Below are 2,374 nucleotides of genomic sequence, written 5' to 3' on the forward strand. Positions count from 1 at the left end.
CATGAAAGTTTCAGTTCCTAGTAATACAACTATAGTAACTCAGTTACTTCCAATCACAGATATAGCAACACGATTTGTGCTTTCCATCCCACACTAAACCTAAATACTTTGCTTACTCTCTGCCTCTCTGAGATTTATATATCAATAATTTTGATTTCCTGTTGGCCCATCTATTATCTGATCTAAAAATCCATATTCTCAAAAAAAGACAATAAATTGAATATTCTACAAACTTAAATCCAATGTGTGGTTTAAGTGCACACACTCCTAATCTTCAACTCTTTAATATCCAAGAATGTGAAAAATAGTTTCGCCTCATGCTGGACCCCCTGCATCCATTATAATAAGATGAGATTTGGCTCACAGGCAAGCTATCCTTCAAGTACATTATATGTGTTCCATATGCACAAGTGCAAAAAGGAAATGAGAAATGAGAATGAAGATCCTTAACTAGAAACTTGTATTCAGGACACAAGAAGTTAATCAGTGTGTAATATCAGATGATGGGCTGTGAGCCGGACAATAGTTCAGGCAAAAAGTGGTGCTCACCAAAGCATTCTAGATTGCCAAACATATTCAAAATCATCATGAGTGGGTTAAGCATTAATCAACTTGAATCCTGATGTTGATTGCATATAACTAATTACCCAAAGGTATGGTATGCAGATATAAAAGACTCAAAGACAGAATAAAATACAGATTTTTTACTTTGAGAACTGGTCATTACAAGAATATACAGTTCCTTACAGGAAAATATGGAAAGATGTTTAATATATATCAAGTTGAATACCTGACTTCATGGCACCCATGATAATACTCAACAATTCTCCAAATTCAGCTGGGAAATGAAACTCATCCTACTGTAGATTATGACGTATGATTTGAATGTTTTTAGGTCACTGTTTACTCTCTTTGCATACAGAACACAAGATAATGCTAAATGCATTTTCATAAAGCTGAATATTATATCTAACTAGCATTTTTTGAGACTATCTCCAATAAAAGATACAAAGAATCCCATTATGTTAAACATATGAATTCCACTCCAGTTTATTTGTTCAACAAACACAACTTTACTTCTGATGCTAACTGACACATCCCTGGCATCCCACCCAATTGTTCCTCTTGGATTATTTAACTATCTGCAAATGCTTCAGGGGAAATGGTTCCCTTTCCTTTTCCCATGGCAATGATTTTTTTTATTTGTCTGCTAAAACTTTGCATTCTGTTACTAGGAAAAACTCCTTCCCTAAGTTGCCTTATAGAAATAAAGTCAATCTGTGTGGTAAGGGGGTGAGAAAGCAGCAAGAGATCTTTCCCAAATCTGCTACATCATCAGAAATCATGAAATGTGATGAAAACATCAGCTGCACTAGGAGGGCTGCCAAACTGCCGGGGGAGATGGCATACAGGCCAATTATCAGGATGAACTTTATCCTTTTTTAAAGCTTTTCATTTTTGTTGGTTTGGTTATTCGTACAACCAAACAATAGCAAAGAGGAAAATAAATCTTTCCCATTCTTTCTTCCAGGTAATTAGCAAATCAGCAAATATCAGAAGCACAAAATGCCAATTCTAATGAACCAAAAAGCTTATGAAGCTAAGCAGTAAAACAAGCTTCTATCTCATAACTCTTGAGATGGTAACATACCTGATTACATGTGAAACACCTTTTACTTTAAATCACAATAAAAGGCAACAGCAAGCACACAATATATGATTTCACACATTCCCTTACAGTAGCTTGTAATCAGAAGTAATTATAAACTAAAAAAAAAAAATCTTAAAGTATTATTCATATGTATGCTTCAGCATTTGAAAAAAGCACTTGAGAATATTGTACAAGTTGTCTATGAAACTGTACACAAATTACAAACCTGCTTTGAATCACCTAGGCTTAAGAAAGCCTGGACCATCTTTAACTTAAAGTTGTTTACTAAACTTTGTTTCAAATGAAGCCTACCAAAAAATGTTTTTCATGTGTATGTATGTCAGTATGTGCATGTGTGAGTATGAAGTGGGAATGAAGTGAAATGATCCAAAGTTGAAATTGGAAGCCTGTGTTTGGTGATGAAAGTTTGTACAGTGCTTTACCTGAGATGGCTAAAAACTTTGTGCCACTATAATAGTGAAAAGTGTCATACTGTATGGAAACCAAAGTGGACTCTGTAAACCATGTGTCAAGATGACTGATGATAAACTAGAGTGATGATATATGATAAAATGACTAGAGAGCAACCACTTGTGGAAAGGATTTAAAAAACAGCAGTGAAAGTGCAGGTTAATATTAACCTAGGATACATGTGAATGACACAGTATAGATCTTATTTTCCTTCTCATTAAGATAGAACTGTGAAAATCTGAGGTGAAGCTG

At 34.5% G+C, this 2,374-nt stretch overlaps 1 protein-coding gene across 9 annotated transcripts in view; it reads right to left on the reverse strand.

Annotated features, from left to right (window-relative positions):
- The window catches only part of LOC119591560 (protein kinase C and casein kinase substrate in neurons protein 1-like), a 62,778-nt gene that overhangs the window by 7,222 nt on the left and 53,182 nt on the right, over positions 1 to 2,374 (reverse strand). The window lies entirely within an intron of this gene.

Source organism: Penaeus monodon, chromosome 28 (genome assembly GCF_015228065.2).
Source record: "Penaeus monodon isolate SGIC_2016 chromosome 28, NSTDA_Pmon_1, whole genome shotgun sequence".
Taxonomy (NCBI): Eukaryota; Metazoa; Arthropoda; class Malacostraca; order Decapoda; family Penaeidae; genus Penaeus; species Penaeus monodon.